Raw genomic sequence first — 21,333 nt, forward strand, 5'->3', positions numbered from 1 at the left:
GTTGCACTGGCAACTACAGGGTGCTCCAAACACCCTTAAGTACACAGTAGCGGAACATGATAGGCCAGAGAGAGCAGATGGCCTACAGACGATTGGCCTGCTATGTCACATGGCCAAAGACAACATGGTGGTGCCTAGACACCTGTGACACAGAGATGTCGCTAGACTTACCATTGCCAGGATGGTCCAATGCTGGCAGACCTCTGTGTACAGCCAATGACAGCTCCCCCGACAGAAGGAAAGCGCCACAGCACCCTCACCGGTAAGGACCGCAACCTCCACACCGCGAAACCCTGGTCTTGACAACAGACAATTGTATGGACACAGCACTTCCACTTGAATCAGCAGATCACAGTGCAGCACACAGCAGGGTGCCTGTGTACAGAGAGAATTGGTGCTGAGTCACCGCCGCTGGGTCCTTATATAGAATCCAAAGCCCATGAGAAACCGACACTGGGAGGATGTTTTGCCTTCGTTAGGATCCAAGTCTGGCAGGAAAACCCAAGCCGCAGCTTGCATATTATCCGATCCCTGAAGTTTGGACGGGTTTGGATTTCGTAAAATCCGAGCAACTCATCTCTATTATATACTTTTGAAGGTTTGTTTACTTTCCAAACATATTGAGCATTTGAAAATGACACATGTTTCAAGTCTTTAAGGCCCACTTTCAGCAGGCCACCAGTGTACCTTTCCACACCGGCTTGGGCAAAACAATGTACACAATTGGGCCACACATTTCAAACACTTCCATGTCCACAGCCATTTGATGAGTATCTGTAAAGGATAATATAAAAGCTTACCAGGTTTTCTTTAATTCAAATGTCATTTTAACTTCTTAACACATTTGTAACTTAGGTGTTGTTGCATTTAGATTTAGAACTAGTGCCAAAAATCTGCATCCACCTACAATTTATTAAAGTGTCCTTGTCAAATAATTCTGGTAATCTATATGGTTGCTATGGGAAGCATCTAAAATGGAAATCACTGATTCCCAAACCTATCTCACACTTTTTGTTCTCATAAATATAATGAATAGCCCTGCCTGTGCACTATCTATTGCATTGTCTGGTGGGGGAAGGTCGTTGCAAGCACATAGACAGCAGCTGAGCACAATATTAGCAATTTTGTCAAGGGAATACAACAAAATTCAGCCAGATTTATCAAGACACTGAAACCTAGATTTTATTAAGTCAAATGTACATTATATTACAGATCTAGTGGTCTTATGTGCATCATTATACTTGAGCATAGCAGAACTTCTAGGAAGCAACAATGGAGTCAGTAGACAAGAGAAACAGCCATACCCCAAATCCCTTGTAAGGCAAATGCAAAAATGCAGTTGAAGGTTGACATGACAGAATTTAGAGGTGTATAGTGACAATGTAACCAGGGAAATATGTACTTGCCCAGCAGACATCACTCTGACATTTGTCTCGCCTCAAATTTAGCATAGAGCGATGACTGACTGAAGAATAAAGCATCATGACATTTGCTAGGGTAGACCACCACAACACTAATGACTCTTTGTTTTGCATCACAAGCACCTGCATGTTGGTAGAATGGCCATGGTGTTTGCTGAGGTGTCAGCAAACACCAGAACTAGGTGTTCTTACCCTAATATCTGTACAGTCTATAGCACCCAGGACATTTGGTAAGCCTGAGATGCTTTAAAAATCTAACTTGACATTGTGCAACTATGATTCCTGGCTAGGGAAGCAGATTTATATGTAGGAGAGGGTCTTGAGTGTTGCTAGGACTTGGCCCAGATAGCAGAAAAAGGTGGCTTGAGATATACCAAGCACCCTTTCCATTACTTACTGAAAATACACAGTAGCAAAGAAGTTCTGAACCGCCAGCAGTTTTGGTTTTATTCCTGCAATGAGTGCTGAGGGGGACTGGTACTAATTATGCTGGCCCAAGTTTTTCAAGGGGACCAAATGGGGACTGAAGTCATGAAGTAATGGAGGTAGAGCTATGGTACCCCTCAGTGCAGTCCAACACTTTGCGATATACTCATTTTCCTCTCTTGATACTGTTTTTCTGCTGCTTCCCTTTGTGAATTACTCAACTGGCACCCTATACCCCTCAAAATCTAATAAAGACTATTCTCTACCACTTACAAAGCTCTTATTCACACCTCTCCTCCCTAAATCTCCATCTTTCTTTCCTCATATACTCCCTCATGCTCTCTTCAATCTTCTGATGACTGCTTATCACCTCCTTCCTGATTACATGTTGCCACGCTTGCATGTAGGATATTTCCCCGGCTACTCCCATCATCTGGAAAGCTTTCCCATGCTCTGTTAAAATTTCACCCGGCCTCATAGCTTTCAGATGTGCCGTTAAAAGTTATTATTTTAATTCTAGATTACCACCCCCTTCTAACTCTGCAGTTTCTGCCTTTTTCTCTGTTTTGTCCACCCATATCCCTTATATGTTGTAAGCTTGTAGGAGCAGTGCCTTTTCTCCTTTGTCTTTCATACATAATTATGGTAACTGCACACTGTAATTATTTCTTTACAGTATGTCTTTATATAAAATTGTTAACTTGTTTGTATTAGTCTGTACTTATGTAACTTTTTGTCATTTGTATTTCTGTTTGCCGCTACAAAACCCTTCTGGCCCTTTTTATAAAATTAATGGTAATACAAATAATAATAAAAGTGTAGCCATATCTTCATAGATATTTGCAGTAGATATCATTGCTATATCATTGATATACTGGTTATTGGTGATGGAGTTCCCTTAATGAAACAGCAGACTTTTATATGAATTCCACATTACATGTTAAAATGATAATATCATATTCCATCACAAAAATTGTTATTTGATATTGTTCTTGTGATTTTTTTTGTAAAATTTGGATATTATATAAAGTAATGTTTTTGACTATTGGTTATTTTTATTATTGTAATTTAATAATGAAAAAGTGTTTATGGATTGAAACAATTATCTATATTAATTATGTCTGCCATAATCAAATACTAATTTTCTTTTAGCTTTAATTTTCTGAGATTGTACCGCAATAATATATAATATAAATTTATTACTAGCGCTGTTCTTTGCACTCGCCTAAAGACCCACAATTGCAAGCAGAGCTCTTGATTCTTAAAGCACTTTTATATATTGTATGCGCAAATTCATTGCATTTTAGGGTTAGCTGCTTAGAAAAAATATCGATAAAACGTAAATTTTTTTTATAGGTGTAACATATTTCTACAGAAGATTTAAATGATATTATCAATCCAAAGGATTAATGCAGCATAGATTTTCAATTATACCAACATGTATCTTTAAAAGTATAAATATGGAACATTTATTGTCTGGTTATGCATTCAAATTTGTTAATAAAAGGAAGTCCTATCTCACTTAAAGTATTGTATCTTTTTTTTTTTTAAATAAACAAGCTTACATCCATTGCACCATAAATAGGTACAGATACTTAGAAATTAGTATTCTAACAGATGGAGAGTTTAACACTATTCGCCAATAGCTTTTAATCCTGCTGCTGACAAGGCATTAAGCTTCTCGAAGGTTTGTTTTCATTGAAGTTTCTAGAAGGTAAAGAGAGGGAATTAAAAATATTCATGTAAAATAATCTACTTGCTTTTTATAAATTAAAGGAAAACGCATACATTATTGTAGAAACTTTGTAGAAGTGTCACATAGTATATGTACTGTACTTTTTTGAACTTTGGATTGAATGTCGATAAAGAAAAAAATATTGGATTTTAGGTAGTCATTACAAGGAGTGAAATTCTGTTGTAAGTGTCCACCTATTTTTTAATTCTTAATTTACAGTACATTTATATTGACACTTAAAATATGTTCATTTTTTTTACATGTACTAATACATTTTAAATTAAAAAAATCATTGTTAGGATTTTTAGTTTGAACACAGGGATTTGGCTTTTTGATAGCGTAAAGTTAAGTGAGATTTTACAAGCGTGCATATAAACAAAAACACACTAGCACCCTCTATGGGATGCACATGTTATCACTTCTCCACTGCAAAATAAAGTGATAAATGCAATGTGTTATGAACAATTTAATAAATGCAGGATAAAAAAGGCATACTGTATTAACAATATTCAGCAACATAACATGCATTAAATAAAATAGTGTTGTTTGCCATGACAATTTAGATAAATTAAACTGAGTGTGTCAATTATAGACTGGTAATTCTGTTCAAGAAGAACAAATGGGCAGCTTTTATGTCACAAACTGTATTTGTGACATCACAGTGTACAGTCATTATAACTCAACCTATAAATTATCTTATAATTGGCATTTATTAGTTTTACAGCTAATACAGTACATATAGTACTGTAGGTCTCAAAGCCCTAGACAAGCGTCGTCATTCACCCACAGCAACATTTAACTCCAGTCATAAATTCTTGGTGATTCATAGAAGCACTTGTATTCTGCATTGCTGTTGATTACTAGTACTCTCACTGCTTCCCACTGAATAAACTCTGATTGGCCGCTAAAGTTCACAGAGCTCTTCAGTAAGAAACTCTAGGAGCACACTCAGTATAACCAGAGAATGTTCAGGTACATGTGCTCCTATTATTTATGTGGTCATTGCATACTTGCTTGGACATTTAAATGTATTTATTTGAAGATTTTAATGGGGGTACAAACAAAATCACAGAGATCACAGCATGTGGACTCATGGATTTTAAGAAACCAATCACAGATTTTACTGCTGTGACTCCTATTACTACATATGATGTGATTAAGATGCACCAGGAAACAGCACTGAATAATTTGATATGCAAAACTTGTATTTCAGTGTGCAATTGAATCTGAATCAGTATACAAAGCACTACGAAGCAGCGGCCGTGGCTTTTTTCCATGCCGGGTTCCATTGTGCTACATTTACAGACTTAGTCATATACATATATGCAAGAGTCACATATCAAATGAGCCATTACAGTCTCCTGCTGCATCTTGGTTGCATCACATTGTGAATAAGATGGATTTTCATCCAAAAAGATGCAAAAAGATGTTCTACACAAGCAGAGTTGCACAGGAACTGGTGGCTCACACACCATAAGCTCACGGTGCATGTCATATTGAAAAGGGGTGTATGTGGACATATTTGATGCCAATGTTATGCTTGTATATTCAAATGGGCAGTCTAAATGGAGTCAGTAGTTTAACAAATCTTCTTTATGTAATAGAACTCATTTACAAACAATGGGACAAATGTATTATTATTATCCTAGTTATATGGCACTAGAAGGGGGCTACTGTGCCTTCCAAGGTACATAGGCAAGCATTATGAACAAAACAAGAACAAAGTCACTTACAGTACAGAACATAGCAGGACATGGACATGGTTTATAAACATTGCTGAATCAGTGGTCATACTACCCAACAGAAAGGTGCCATTATAGGCAGTGGGTAGGAAATGATGGTACTGTATAAGAGAGGGAAAGCAAAGAACTTGAGGGAAGAGGGCCCTGCTCATGAGAGCCTACAGTCTACATTGGAATTGCAGACATATAAGGGTAACACAAAGGGTAGAGACAGTGAACAAGGAGCATGAGGCAGTGGGTTAGGATGAGAGCTGGGATGTTTTGATAAAGAAGTGGGTCTTCAAAGCCTTTTTTAAGTATTGTAGAGAAGTTGAAAGTCTGATCGGAAGAGGGAAAGCATTCCAGAGAAATGGAGCATCACAGGAAAAGTGGGAGGAAATAATCAGTTGTGTGGAAAGGCAGCATTCATTTATAAAGCAAAGTGGGTGGGTGGGAGTATAAAGGGAGAGAAGGTCTTAGATGTAAATGGGAGTGAATTTGGTCAGGGCTTTGTAAGTAAGAGTGTGGAGTTTGAATTCGGTTCTAAAAGGGTGGCATTGTATTGCTTGAAGGAGAGGGGAGGCAGATGTAGTAAGTTTGGAGAAGAAGATGAGTCAGGCAGCAGCATTGAGGACAGCTTGGAGAGGAGAGAGGTGGAAGTCAGGGTGTCCAGATAAGAGGTTACAGTTGTTAAGTTGAAAGATGACCAGTGAGTGGATGAGGGTCTTAGCTGCCTCCAGGTGTGAAAGGGCCTTATGATGGAGATACTGTATTTCTGAGATGGAGACAGCAGGACTGCAAAAGGTACTGAATGTGTGGTTTGAATGATAGGAAGGGGTCAAGACTATCTCCAAGACAGTCCCATTGCGGTCTAAAGGAGATGGCGGTACTATCAATAGATAGTGAAATTGTGGAAGGTGAGGTAATTTTGGAGGGTTGGAAGATTATCAGTTCAGTCTTAGATGCCTTAATTTTAAGAAAGAGCTGGGACATCCAAGAGGAAATGGCAGAGAGAAAGTTGGAGATACCAGTTACTTTACATCTTTTGATTTGAATAAAATATATTGGTATGTACTGAGCATCTGCACCAAATGTCCATATGTAAATGTTTTTGCATTGTGCAACTACAAATCTTTACTATTAGAGTGATGGAAAATGGAAATTAAAGGACTGTTGAGTGTGGGCCAACTGCAGTAAGGGCAAAATGACTGAGGCAGAATAGAACAGACCAATATTATATATTGCAGTAATGTTAGGATCTATATATATTGGTGAAGCTGGAGAAATATTGCAATGAGACACAATGATTATTATGAATGTAAGTAGCAGTAGCTAAGTCTGAATACTCTGTTGTTTAATGTAGCAGAAAGTTACAATGCAGTAGACAAATACACTTAAGTAATTGCTAGGTCGTGGGTGAGGCAGACCTGACCAGAGGGCCCCCAAAAACCAAAGTGCTTAGCACACAAGTTTAGAGGAGGTTGTTTAATAAAATGACACTTCATTCAGCACATGAATCTTTCAACATTCCTAACACCAACCTTTTTCAACATAAATCCTAATTGTTTAAAGCACACTTTAACACCTTATCACTCCAGCACAACACTTTTGTATATGTTACTTTGCTCTTAAGTTGAGAAATTATCCCATCTTCCCACCTGCATTGTTCTTAATCATAGATATGACAGGTTATATATGGGAAGTAGTCGGGAACCCGGCAGACGCAATGCCGAATGCCGGCTCCCCAACTGTCTAATCCTGGCAAGTGTCAAATGACAGGTGTTGAGATCCCAACACCTGTCATTAGACCTATGCTGGGAGCCTGACACCCAGCTTACCGATCGAAGGTAAGCCAGGCACCAGGTGTGGACTGCCACAAGGGGGGTAAGGTTAGGGGCTCCTGGGGGGGGTGTTAGGCACCCTCCTGGGTGGTTAGGGTTAGGCTAGGGGAAGGTTGGGTTAAGGTTAGGCACCCCTGGGGGGTGGTTTGGGTTAGGCACCCCCAGGAGACTTAGGGTTAGGTTGTGGAGAAGGGCGGTTAGATTTAGGCACTTAGAGGGGGTTTAGGGTTAGGCACTTGGGAGGGAGGTTAGGGTTAGGCACCTCTTATAGAGGGTTAGGGGGTAGAATTAGGTTAGTTGTACTTACCTTAAGGATGATCGGGATTTCCTTCTCTGTCGGACTGCCGCTGCCGGGATTAGAACCACCGCCCATGCGGTCGACGGTAAATCATACTGATTCCATTTTATATATAGATGTTCTGCAGCAGTGTCACAAACATTCAGGATTATACTGTCACATTTTCATCCACTATACCAAGGACAGGGCCGAAACTAGGGTTTTTGTCACCTGGGGCAAGACAGTAATTTGCCCCCCCCGGTAATTCCTCCATAGTAATGCCCCCTGCAGCAGTGCCCCCATAGTAATGCCGCCTTCAGAAGTGCACCTATAGTAATGGTGGCCATATGGTAATGTCCTCATAGTAATGCCCCTGTAGAGCCCCCTGGTAATGCCACCTGTAGTGCCCCCTGGTAATGCCCCTGTAGAGCCCCCTGGTAATGCCCCTGTAGAGCCCCCTGGTAATGCCCCTGTAGGTAATGCCACTGTAGTTCTCCTTTAGAGTCCCCTGGTAATGCCATGTGTAGTGCCCCCTGATGATGCCCCTGTAGAGCCTGGTAATGCCCCTATAGAGCCCCCTGGTGATGCAACTGTAGGTAATGCCACTGTAGTCCTCCTGCAGTGCCTCCTGTTAATGCCCCTTGTTAATGCCCCCATAGTACCACATACACACACACATATAAAAAAAAATATTTACCCTTAAACCCCGCTCCTGTGACTGCGGCCGTCAGGTCTGCCCGGCTGCTCCTCGGAACTATGGGAGAGATGTCATTACGTCTCTCCCACAGTGCCTGTGGTGAGAGCCAGAAGCTGGAGTTCAGGAGAGAACTCCAGCCTCCGGCTAGCACAGCGCTGCAGAGAAGGAGCCGGGTGCCTGCTGGTAATAACATCTCAGTGGGCATCTGGCTTGGAGTCTCCTTGCGAGGAGGACTGTAACAAGTCTACGTAGTCACCCTCAATAAACAGGATAATTACCTTATCTAACTGGTCAAGGGGCTCAATGCCTCCTGAGTAGCTACAGTGCCTAATACTGTACAATGTACTTCCTTACTGGCAGGTCGGTGCTTTGTCTTTTCCTGCATCATATATTTTAATGTTAAGATACACTGCCAGACAGCAGCTAATCTTTCATGGTTTTTCATGGGGTCTCTTCCCTGCCATGTACATGAACATAGAGATGCTTATCCGCTGCTTTCTTGTGGAGCACAACATATAGAGATTTTGTCCTCTTTCAATTCAGTCAAATTTATACAGCTTTGGTCACTGCTGATATGCGGCAGTCAGCTCTGGTCTCTTTGCAAAAGCTCTGATTTGCTTGCAATTTATCTTACTGACATCCGTACTCTATTCAACATGACTATAGTTTCTCCGAGGGCCCTTTGTTTTTTTAGATGTTTTCCCATCTCTATTCATACAATCGAGGGGACCTGCTAAGGGGCCATTCTTTTTCTCCTCTAGCATAAGGGTACCCTTAGCATTGTGGGGGCTATTATGTTACTTATTGGGGATAATCTACTACATAGTATCCCGAAAGTGGCTTCTTTCTTTAATACATGCTCCTCTTTTAAAACACAGGGCAAATGTGGGACCTCTTTTCTACCAACCTGCAGTCCTGTCATTATGTCTGGTAATATATATACATAGCCTAGGAAACCTGAGTCTTCTATGTACTTGTGTACCCACATGAGCTCCCATTAGCCAGCATAAGGCATTTTTGCAATAAGTCAGCTAGTTCAGACCACTATGGTGAAGTGGTTAAGCCTAATCACTACCCCCTCATGATGTAAGGCAATTGCCTTGCTCTCTATTAGTCCTCCCAGTGACTCTCACCTACAGTATATCACCAAAGAGAGAAGGGAGTTACTTAGCCACATCTGAATGGCTGATTGTGTTTTGAACTCTACAATTGATAGTAAGTAATTCATTAATGTTTCTGCTATATTACTTTATCTTAATTAATATATTAATTTGAACTGATGCAAGAAAGAAAAGTCAATTTTAATTTGGAATGAGGAATATAAAATACATTACCATTTACTTGAATTGTATTTGTATTTTGTGTTTATCATAGTTTGCATGTGTATATATTTTCTGAGATAACCTACAATTTCACAAGAAAGCAGCAGAATATTAACAAAAAAGTAGCAAAGAACATTAAGATTAATCCACATTGCTGTCTATTCATAAGTCTCACAATGTGGCTAAAAGTGTAAAACCATGTTGTTTATATAGAGCCTGATTCATCGTTGTGCGCTAATGCTGCCACTGCTGCATCTTTGTACACAACTGCTGTGCGAAAATATGCAAATGTCGCACTGAGGAAAGTATTGAGATGCCCACCAGCAGTATTTCAAATCTAAGCATCTGCGTAAAAAGATGCAGCATTGGTATTAGATCCTTTGATTATCTCTTTTCCGAGTGACCCTATGATCATGCAGAATGGCCAAAGAACTGAATTGCCGGAGACATTTTTCTTGTATGCGGTATCACAGATACTGGATGTGACATGTCTCTGAAACAGTCTTGACACATCTGTGTTCTTTGGCACCACTTCGCATTACTTCTCACAAATACTCACTGACTGTCAATTACACTGCAAGTGCATAGTCACTGTGAGTGACTATGGTAAATGTACATTGACGAATGCACAGTGCGACTATAGGTGCATACACACGTAACAATTTTTTGAACGATTTGTTGATAACGACATTGTTATCATTAAATTGTTAAAAAAAATTGTTCTGTTTATGTTATAACGATGAACAATAATCACAAATGCACATTCCTGTTTGTAGTTATCATTCATCATCCATTTCAGACTGTCCAACATGACGATTTTTATTAAGGGAAGGGACATTATTTGTTCATCGTTCAAAAAATCGTTCATTAAACTTCAGAAAATCATTCACTTTTTCAAGGGAAAACCTGACAGAATATCTGACAGAAAATCGTTGGTTACAAAATTGTTACATGTGTATGCACCTTTAGATGATAATAGCTCAAATGATAAAATATCGGCATCGCATAATAATACAGTGATCTATGACATTTTTGACAAACAACAATGTATGACAACATGATTTTTCACTTTTAGCTGCATTTTCAGTCTTATGGATAGACCACAACACTGACTACATAATGTTCCTTGCTACATTAATGTTAATATTGTATTATTTTTTTGCTAATCCGCTTACATTATGCTACTTTTGTGCATTTTTTTCCTATTGTAAGTGGCATTATAAGTATTCAGCAGTAGTGTCAGCAGTGTGAAAATACACTTGTGAATCCTTAGTGCAAGATGGTGTCATTAACAGAGCACGATATCTTGTGCCACTCTATTGAAAACGTGTTCTGCTGGGAGAAAAAGTAAGTAAGGACACTTGTTCATGAAGGAAGCTTGTCCAACTCTCTGGGGCTGATTCTGAGTTGGATGCAGTTGCAGCTGTGCATTTTGCCTCATCTGCATCTTCATGGTAATACTGTTGTTTATTGTAAACATCCTGAGATGCTCACTTGCAGTGGTGCTAATCTGTGTGAGTTTGTCTGTGGCCACAACATCAAGGCTTGCACCAGCTCTACAGCAGGTGCAATTTCTCCATCTAAACATTGCGTCCTGTGTCAGTGCTGCTGTGTCTTTAGATGCCGCCACTGTCAAGAATACATCTGTGTATCCCTAGCCACTCCACTGTAACCTACCTGGAAAGCTCACAGAAATCCACAGTACTTGCATCAAAATTAATTCTGCATCTCCCTGTGCTAGCCATCGGACAAATGTGCAGTACAACTCAGAAGCATGTGCAGTACAGGACTGTTGGTGGGCAATGGGGGTGATGATTCAAATGGAGTCATATTGCAACCTTTTTTGTGCATTAGCATACATATCTGAATCAGGCTCTATGTTGGATGAAAATGAGAATAGAAGGGCTTTGTATTGTATAACAGGTGCTGCAAATCGCTGCACAATCCTTTTAATGTGTTACTAAACACCTTTGCAGCCCATCAGAATCAAAAAAAGGATTTTTGGGGCTCATTCAGCATTGCACACAAGTTCAGTGCTGAACGCAGATTCCCAATTGTCGGGAATTTGGGCATGCGCAGGACCCATTATTTGAGTGTGCAGAATGGGCCCTGCGTTATCGCACACACCCCCTTTGATGCATCTGTCTAATTGACAGGCAGAAGCATATAAGGAGTGGTGTGGGGGCAGAATCGGCCGGCGTTCCCGGAAATGGCCACCATGGTCGCGATGGTGATCCCAGCCTATGACCTCAGTCGCAGTGCTGGGATTGCAAGTGCAGCAGAGGGTGTCATACACCTCCTGCTGCATTTGCATATTTGCAAGGATGGAATTGCAAATCTACCAGCGTGCAGCTGTGCAATTCCGTCCAATGCTGAATCACCCCCTTAACACCCCCTTATCACCTACACATCTCTTTTAAAACCGGTCAATCCCAAAATATTACAACTCATAATTTATTTTATTTTATGCTATGATAGTAACACACCTATATTGGAAAACTGAAGATTATTGTGAAAAAAGTTAATGCAGTTTTGACAAAAATATTTCCACTTGCCTAGTGCACTTGCAATTTAGCACTTCATGCAGCTCTATCCCTTTAAATTTAATCAGAAAATATTCATGGCTTTATACCACTAAAAGAGTTAAAATCTATTTCAGCTGACCCATATAGAGATTTGGAATTATAATAATAACCATCAGACAATTGTTGCTTGATTCTAGAGCGAATAATAAGTACTTATTGTTCAAGGTACAGTAGATAGCAGGAGAAATGACCTCAGTTCCTTTACTAAGAAACATCATGTCACTTAGACAGGGATAATTAGCAGCTATTAGCTGCAAAATGCTTGGCAGAATGGTCCTTTAACTATAGTTGAACAATAGCTCTTTCCACCTCCTGTTTGTTATGACAAATGATTTGCTACTGCTATCATTTTGTGTGTAGATGATAATGTTCATACATTCTGCATAGATTGTATTAGACTAATGTCACTAGGATTGTAAGCACTTTTTTCTTTGATCTTTGTATAAATACCTATAACAACTATTTGTCTTTATCTAAAACAATTCACATTGTTTCATAACTAATAGATATTGTACAAAACAATATGAGAAATAATCTTTAGATATTACAGTACATAACTTAATGTAGAAGCTATGTGGTATATTTACTAAAGTGCAGATTTTTAGAAGTGGAGATGTTGCCCATAGCAACCAATTAGATTCTAGCTATTATCGTCTAGAAGGTGTTAGATAAATGTTAAGTAGAATCGGATGGTTGCTATGGGAAACATCTCCACTTCTAAAAACCCGCAAATTAGTAAATATACCCCTAAATGTAAAAATTGTAATTTATAGAAGTAATTAGCATTAACATTTTAAAACACAAGTCAATACTATTTTCTTTTCTCTTTCTTCCACTAGGGGACACTGGAGGTGCTTACGCTGGGGTATAGAGGAGTGGACAACTGGAGCGGGCACTTTAAATAATTCAGAAGTGTGAAGCTCCTCCCCCTCTATGCCCCATCAGCCCTCAGTTTAGAAAATGTGCCTCTAGGAGCTGGTCACATTATGCTGTGCTCCTGCAAATACATTTATTTTATTTAATTTTTTTATTTCAAAGCATCTTTTACACTCCTATGGGTACCCTTTGCCACCTATCTAAAAGGTTGGGTCCGGGTACCTGGCACCCTGGTGTTTTAGCAAACACAAGGAAGGAGTGCACAGTGCTCATTCTAAAAGAGCTCCTGACAGCTCCTTACAGCCACAGCAAAGTCTTCACACAGAGAAGAGAATACTGCTGACCTGCAGAGAGAGACAGACTACAGGGGACACGCAGTGAGTAACATGTTGTGCATCGCCTGGCTCCTGCCCACGTGGCTCCTGTCCTGCTGTGTCAGAGAAGATGTGTGTACTCAGTACAAAAGGCTCCCTGCTTCTCCCCTCTCCTAACCAGCTAACCAGCGATAGCACATGCTGCGCTGTGTTGTTTATCATAGCGCTGTTGAAACAGCGATAAACCCGGCTTCCTGTTTCTCCCCTCTCCTCGCTGATACATGCGGAGGGGGGGTAATGGCCAAATAGCTGCCATAATTGGAGCCCTTAGGGCATGTAGAAGGGGGCGGAGAATAATCAGCGCAGGCTCTCTCCCTCTCTCTCTCCACTATACGCGGCAAGCAGCTGTAGATATCAGCGTGGCTGCCATTTTTTAACTGTTTTTTAACTGTTAAATGCCTGCATCTCTCCTTTACACAGGAAGAGTGCTGCAGACATACAGAAGGCTGGATTCTCTGGCTCCCAATTCCTGGCTACAGAACAAGTGATAAGCACAGAAGGCTCTGGTACAGAGGCTGTGCATAATACACTGGGGGTGAAGGGAATCTGATCTGTAGGAAGAGAGTGGGGTGTGCTCCTCCTCTGTGTCCCAAGCCAGCCTTCTGTTTTTCATTACTTCTGTTTTGTACTCTGTCCCTCTGTGTGTGATTATTGTGTGTATCCATGTCAAACAGAACAAAGGGGTCTCAAAAGATGTTTGTCTGTTCTAGATATAACATGCTGGGTCCGCGTTGTGTGATGCTTGTATAGCAATTGATCCACCTATGGCTAATACTGCCTCACCTGCATCTACATGGGCCTCTGAGGAGTAATGATGGAAATCAAACTGGTTTGAGTCTTGAGTTAGCTGATGCACATAAGTCTCAGCCTCCCTGGGTTGCTGGGCTAACCAAGCCTCTTGACACCCTGGTACAGGTAATGGATACAACTGTGTCCGCACCCTCCACTTCCTGGCAAGGACCAACTCAAAAGCGTCCTTTATCGACTGTTCTCCAGTCAGAAGAGTCTGATGAAGAATTCCTCACTACTGAGGAGAGTGAATTGGAGGAAGCGTTACAGGACGAGACCCCTCTAGAGCTGGAGTCCACCTCTCCAGGGGTAGAATCTGTAATTATTTAATGAACAGTTTTTACGTTCTCACTACATCTTCAACAACAGCTCTCACTTGCCTGGAAACAACCGGATAAATGGTTCCAAATTCCGCGCTGGTTTCCATCTAGCTACCCTTCTCCATCATCCATGATGGAGAAGTGGGAAACGCCTCCTCCAGTAGATGCGTCCATCTCCTGTCTCTCTAAGAAGACAGCACTCCCAGTACAGTACTAAAAGATCCTTCGGACCGTATATTGGAGACAACGCTAAGATCTATTTCTACTGCAGCGGGTGCTCAACTTAGGCCCACTCTTGTTATGGCAGCGGGTGCTCAACTTAGGCCCACTCTTGTTAAGGCAGTGGTTGGCTAGGCTGACCAGTTGATTACAGGTTTGGACTCTGGTATTTCCAGAGCATAGTTATGCCTACTAGCAGAACACATCCGTGAGTTTGCTGTTTACCTGGGAGAAGCGTCACAAGATATCAGTCAAATTAGTGCTTGCATATCTGCTCCTGCTATTTCGGGCTGCAGAGCCCTCTGGTTGCACACCTGGCATGCGGATGCTGCATCCAAGTATGTGGCGGAGGGTTTACCATTCAATGGAGACATGCTGTTTGGCCCGGAGTTAGAAAAATGGATATCCAAGGCCACGGCAACTGCACCCAGAAGATTTTATTCTTGAGGTAGAGCCAGAGGTGCTCCCTCCAAAGCAAGAGGTGGCAGAGGTAAAGGTCACCCACATATGGTTGCACGTAGACAGAAGCCTAAACCAGCTGAGAAACAGGTGGCATGACAGTCTTCTGGCCCACGTGGGACCTCCTACAGTGGGAGCCCGCCTGCAAGAATTTCAACAAGTTGGAAACCAGACCTCTCCAGAACTGTGGATCCGCAAACTAATCTTCCTGGGGTACCTAATAGACTTTGAGGTTCCCCTCCACCTTGGTTCTTCACTACAAGTCTGCCAATACCTACAGACAAGGCCAGGGTTCTACAGGAGGCTATCCAGTCTCTAGTAGTATCAACTGTGATAGTTCAGATTCCAGAACATCAAACTGGTTTGAGAAAATCCCCATACCTCGTTGGAGTACCCAAACCGTATGGATCGGTCAGGCCCATCTTGAACCTCAAGTCATTGAACATGTATCTCAGGATGTATCAGTTAAAAATGGAGTCTCTGCAGTCTGTTATTGCGAGCTTGGAACCAGGAGAGTTCCTATTATCCCTGGATATCAAGGATGCCTATCTCCATGTTCCCATCTGGGAACCACACAAAGCCTTTCTGCGTTTCGCCATATTGAAAGATTATTATCAGTTTTTGGTGTTGCCGTTCGGGTTTTCCTCGGATCCCCGCATCTTCACCAAATCTCATGTCAGTCATGATTGCTCTCCTTCGGTCATCGGGAGTGAACATAGGGCGTGATTCAGACCCGGACACAAGTGTCCGTTCGCTCGTCCGCCGTACGAGTGAAAAAAATTAAATTGAAGCGCTCGCTCATATGTTCGCTCGTAGCTAACCTTCTGCCCCATATTCTTCCAACCCCTCGTCTAGCTTGCGACTGTTCAAAATAGCGACCGTTCATCTCCTCTTTGGTTGCTTTGGACGCTCGCACAAGTCAATTCCAGAAGTGGGCCTGTCAGATTTCGATTACCTGCTCTTTCATTCTGCAAACATACTTGAATCGTTTCATGCCTATCAATATATTAATTAGCTTAATTGCTCTTCACATGTTTTCAAACTTTTTTTTTTTTCAATTTCAATAAACTTTATTCTTGTCAGTGTATTTCATTTTTCCCGCAGAATACGTACAGTTTCACCAATGGTTTACTTTATCAAAATTACTTCTTTTTAGGATGGATACTATTGTTTTCCTGTGTTTGTGATAGGCATATTTTAGTGTTTTAATTTGTTTATTTAAATTAGCTTATGCATGTCACTGCATGAAGCCTATCATAACTCACATTATATTTTTGAGCCTGTAGGACACATGACTCATACAATAACAAATAGAATGGTTCTTGTTAATTTACAAAGTACATTAGCCAATCAAATTTTTCTATGGCCTTTATTAAAACTGTTTTGTGTTAAAAAAATCATTGCCATCATGAGAGCCTCTGCATTTACTAGGCGGGAGCTATTGGTTCTCACCGAGGTGATGGACCGGCAGGTTACAAGCCAGCCTCCCCTTATCACCAACCGCCTGAAGCGTATGGCCTACGCGGAGGTTCGCCACCGCCTGCGCTCCTTTGGCTGTCGCCAAAATATCGGGCAGTTAGAGCGCAGGTGGGCAGATCTGCACTGCCACACGCCACACCTGCTGGCATGTTTGCGGATGCAGATAGAAGCAAGTAAGTGTTTATTTTTATTTTGTGGTCTTTTTTTGCGTACCTACCTGCGTGTGCATGTTTCCAGTTGTTGTACTGTTTTTTCATTTTTGGTGTGGTACATTTGTTCCCAACCACCCCCAAAAAAAACCTAAACATTTTTCATCCATCATTTAGGGGCTGAGCGCAGACTCCTGCATAGACAGCGAAGGAGACGACGGGCTCGTCCCCTATCACCCACTCCCAGCCAAAATGCCTCACCCCAACCTTCCCCCAATTCCCCCTACACCCCAGACCAGCCAGTACCTGAGGCCCCTCCCTCTCCCAATTTTCCAAACCCACAAAATTCACCCTCCCCTCCCCCCTCTTTTTTCTTCACCCTCCCCCCCTCTCTTTTTTTCACCCTCCTCCATGAGCCAAATCTCCCCTCCTTCTTTGGACCAGCACTGGCCCACCTCAGAGGAGGAGGATGTATGGGCTCCAAGAGCCGGAATACAGATGACCGGTATGTTTCCCTTTTAAACTATGCTTGTTTTTGTTTTTTTGGCTTTTTGGGTGATGTTGTCCTTTTGCCTGTGCATTTCTAAATGTTTCATTATTTTAAATTTTTAAAAAAATTTTTTTTTTATAGACAATGTCTTGGATGTTTACCACTGACACATATCAAAACACTCATACTTGTGTATTTCTTGTTTACCGTACCCACAAATGTATTTATTTGGCGTACTTCGCCCTTTTTTTGGTTGGCTTTTTGAGTGTAAATTTTTAAGTTTGTATTTCTCCCATCTTTGCATTTGCCAGTACTTTGTTTTTGTCAAATAAACTGTATCTTTGTTTAAACTATAGTCTTTTTTTGTTTTGTTTTTAAAACATCTAATTTTAATTCCCACAGAGGACCAGAGGCGGCTGCAATCAATGCAGGCAGGATTGCTAGCCTTGCGGGCACATCTAATTGCCATGCTTGTGGTCCTTGACCACATGTCAGCGGACCTTCGTCGTTAATTGTTTTTTTTTTTTTTCACCCACAAATAATGTGTGTTCAATTAAAATTGCGTTGTATTTTAACAAGTCTCATTTCTTGTCTGTAAATATTACATTGTTTAACCTTCCCTAAGTCGACTATTTGAGCATGTTTTTTAAAGTAAGGTAAATTAGATTTGACAAAGTGCTAGAAAGTATGAAAGCTGGCACATTAAACACCTAACAATACCAATAGGTTTTTAGAAATACCAGCATTTTTTTTGCTACCTTTGGGTGGGTAATGTAAATATAAATTCAAACCTGCTTAGGCCTACTTTAGAAGACATACTGTTTCACCATAATACCTTTGGTGTTTGTTTTTAGCCACAAAGCCTGTTAAAATATTTAACAATTTAAACCATTACAGGATTAGCCATTATGAAAATTTGATTGTTTTGGCACACGTTACACGTGCTTGTAATTTACCAAGGAAAAGTCTTTTTACCGTCAAGCAAAACATTATTACACACAAATAATAAACCAAAAGTGAATTGTGACAACCAATTTACACAGTGAAAACATACTACCAAAAAAACCTACACCCAAAAAAAAAAAAAAAAACAATCAAGAAGTGGTGGAAGAAGTAGCAGGCAAACATGAATCCACAAATGAGGTGAGGAATTAATTGTTCCCGAAGTTATATCCAATATGGCAACATGTTACAATTTTGTGGATCAGGTAGTAGGCATCGTTTTTCCGTGGAATTTAAGGGAATACAAGAAAAAACAATGAAAAAAAAAATTACAATTGCACATTACAATCTTACATGTCTACATTGTGTCAATTAACTAAATTTGCAAGAATAATTACCTAAAATATCTGGCCACCACATCATTGCATATGCCCCCCCCCATACTGATCTCCGACCAACCTCGGGGGGGCCCTCCTCAGGCAAGGCCTCCTCTGGCTGCTTTGGGACTCCACTCCTTATGGCGATGTTGTGAAATATCCCACACAGGACCACAATTTTAGAAACCATAGCCGGCAAATACATGAGTTCGCCACCAGAGCGGTGGAGGCATCTGAATCAGCCTTTTAAAAGGCCAAACAGCGCTCGACCACCTGCTTGGTGGCTGTAAGTGTGCAATTAAACTCACTTTGTGGCCCTGGTGTTGGAGCCAAATAAGAAGTGAGCAGCCAGGGCATGCAAGGGTAACCACTGTCTCATGTGAAAAGACAAATATAACAATCACGACCATTGTGTAACAAGCTTTGCATTGATTTCAACTGAAGGTGTCAACTTACCCAGAAGCCATGCATCACCAGCTTGTAGGTTGTCTATTTTGGGCCAAATCCCTGATTGCCGGATGACGAAGGAATCATGTGTACTCCCGGGGAATTTGGCATTCAGGGACAGGATCTGGAGGGAGGCATCACATACCACCATTACATTCAGGGAATGAAAGTGTTTTTGGTTCCTATAAATAGCCTCAAGCCTTGCTGGAGGCTGAAGTGGTATGTGAGTGCCATCCACAACCCCTATGATGTGTTGGAAGCCAGGTTTTTGGTAAAAATTGGCCTTCGCCACACTAAGGGAACCCATATCCAATGACATATTAATAAAATGATGGAGGTGTTTGAAAATGGCCTCCATCACTGCACTCAGGATCCTTGAAAAGGAGGATTGGGAGATTCCGGCAACTATTCCCACCGTGGTTTGAAAGGATCCTGAGGCACAGAAATGTAACACCGACATTAATTGCGTAAGTGGTGGTATTGCTGTAGGACTGTTAATTTGCCATTCAAGATCACTCTTTATTAATGAGAGAGTGTCTAGAATGATTTATGGAGGAAGACGGTATCATCGTAAAACCTCATCATCAGGCATTCCAAAAAGGGTGACATGTGTTCTATATATCTGGGGCCTTGCACGCCTATGAGGCCTAAGCCTGGGACGAAGTTGAGGTTGGTCGGGTTCTGGAACCAAGGCCAAGATAATACGACTAACATCAACCTGAAATGGTAAGCCAGGTAGTTATTTTCCAAAAATTTGAAAAGAAAAATATACTTATCTTTTTTAAGAAATATGCTTACAGGCCGGGGTCTTGTCATGAGTAGAACAACCTACATTTCAAAAGTTGAAAATATATTTAGTTATTATTGGGCAAACTTGGATTGTGATCACATTTTTTAGGCCTAAAAAAAAGAGAAGGGAGCACACATTAGTTTGGGAAAACACACGCTACATTTAATGGTCAAACATGATTTTACACTGAAATAATAAAAAGACATTAGTGCGCTAAATAGTACGCTTTTTTTACCGTTAAAACTAGACACAAGAGTTCGTTAAATATTACGCTACTTTTACAGTTCAATAAGGAGACATTAGTGTGCTAAATAGTACATTCAGTTAAAAATAAAAACAACTCAAACAATATTTCGCAAAAGAGTACGCTATATTTAGTGGGAAGACATGATTGGTCCTCCAACCCCCAAAAAAACACTTAGCGAAACATAGGCGAGGACCAATACATCGAAATTGTAACTTCATGAAAATAAAAAGACTTACCAAAAACAGACAAATAACCCAAAGTCCAAAAACATCAAGGGGGCAAGGCCAAAATAACTGTAAAAAAAAACCAAAAAAAACATAATGACTAACATTTTTTAAATATTTGCTATTATTGTTTACGGTGGTTTGGAAAAAGACTTACTCAAAAACTCCAAAATCAAAAGGTAAACAATAAAAAAAAAGCGAACGTAAAAAAAATAAGTATGAAAATTAAAAAAAAACCCACAATCTTAAACTCCAAACTCTGCACTACAAAAACCGCACACAAACACCTCCTCCGTCAAACCTCCAACATTCCTCACACGCCACCTCGACACGAGTCACACCAAGCCATAAATAGTCTATTTTCCTGCTCAAATAACTGACGGACAATAGGAGCGCACAATCAATGATGCGGCCGAATAATGCTGATGCATGTATAAAAACGTCACTGAAAACCCCAATAGGTCTGCTGTAGTGAGACCTGAAACTCCAACATGGCTACAGAGCAGCAAAGCACTGGTCATGAGGCGCCAGGTAAGTATTTGTATTTTTGGCCCTAAAGGATTTTGTAGAACCAACATTTTAGGCACATTGTACATTAAAAATTTTATTTCCAAAAACCAAAAAGGTGTTGAGGATGTAATGGAAGAGGCTGCTTGCCCTAGCAGGCCAAGAAAAGCCACAAAAAAAAACCGCCAGCCACAATTCACAAGAACGGAGATGGAGGTTTTGGTCCAAATGTGCGTTGACACCCTGCCCCAGGCAGCAAGGAATATGGGTGCAAGCCAGAAATGGAAAATGTGGGATGACATAGCCAGTGCTGTCAATAGGGTTGGTGAGTTTGAACGAGCAACCCAGTTCGTCAAACGCCGGTACATACAAACTACTTTTTAATAAAAAGTGTTTACAGGTCCAAATACTGCAGGAATAATGGCAACTTTTTAACCCACAGATGGAGCGATTTCAAATATCGGCTGAAGCAAAAACTGGCTGATAGGGATAGGCATGCAGGAGGGACAGGTGGGGTTCCCACCCCTGTGGAACTGGAGCTCACAGATTTGGAGGAGATGGCACAGGGGTGTGTGCAGCATGAGGAGGTGTTTGGCATGTCGAACATGGAAACCGACAT

The sequence above is a fragment of the Taudactylus pleione genome, unplaced genomic scaffold, assembly GCF_031769625.1.
Source record: "Taudactylus pleione unplaced genomic scaffold, aTauple2 ptg000007l, whole genome shotgun sequence".
Lineage (NCBI taxonomy): Eukaryota > Metazoa > Chordata > Amphibia > Anura > Myobatrachidae > Taudactylus > Taudactylus pleione.